Genomic DNA, 913 nt, shown 5'->3' with positions numbered 1-913 from the left:
CATGCTCAGATGCCTAGAAGCTCAGAAAGTAACCAACTGTGACTAGTAATAATTAGATATTTAGAGATTAGAAATGCATGTGCAAACATCCAATGTCAATTGCATTGAAAAAGAATTTTTCTATATGAAACTGTGTATTTTAATAATGAAATGGAGATCTTTTTAAAGGTTAAAACATCATTTAATTTATGTCTTATAGGGTTTATACTGAGTACAATATTGTATAACTGTAATAATTCAACTGTAAACCTAAAAATTTACAGCCAATTTTGAAAGAGATGCATCCTACCTCAGGAAACCGTTACTGAATATGTCAATTGTGTTGTAATGATATGCTTCTTCTAAGTATGTTGTTATTAAATAAATCATTTTTAAAAATTAAAAAAAAATTTTTTACTTATTACTATTACTTTTATTTTTTTATTTTTATTTTTTATTTTTGAGACAGGGTCTCCCTGTGGCTCTAGCTGGACTGGAATTCTCTATGTATACCAGGCTAGCCTTGAACTCACAAAGATCCACCTGCCTCTGGCTCCTGAGTGCTGGGATTAAAGGAGGTCAGAAGAGGGCATTGGATCCCCTGGAACTAGTGCTTTTAACCTCTGACCTATCCTGTAGTCGAGAGAGAGTTGATTTTTTTTGAGACAGGGTCTCCCTGTGGCTCTAGCTGGACTGGAATTCTCTATGTATACCAGGCTAGCCTTGAACTCACAAAGATCCACCTGCCTCTGGCTCCTGAGTGCTGGGATTAAAGGAGGTCAGAAGAGGGCATTGGATCCCCTGGAACTAGTGCTTTTAACCTCTGACCTATCCTGTAGTCGAGAGAGAGTTGATTTTATAGAATGTATGTTAAGCATTTCTTTTTTTTTTTTTTTTTTTTTTTTTAGTAGGGGGTTCCTTTTAACCCCGCCCT

This window comes from Nannospalax galili, unplaced genomic scaffold (assembly GCF_000622305.1).
Source record: "Nannospalax galili isolate Female #2095 unplaced genomic scaffold, S.galili_v1.0 scaffold591, whole genome shotgun sequence".
Taxonomy (NCBI): domain Eukaryota; kingdom Metazoa; phylum Chordata; class Mammalia; order Rodentia; family Spalacidae; genus Nannospalax; species Nannospalax galili.
This window is presented reverse-complemented; position numbering follows the sequence as displayed.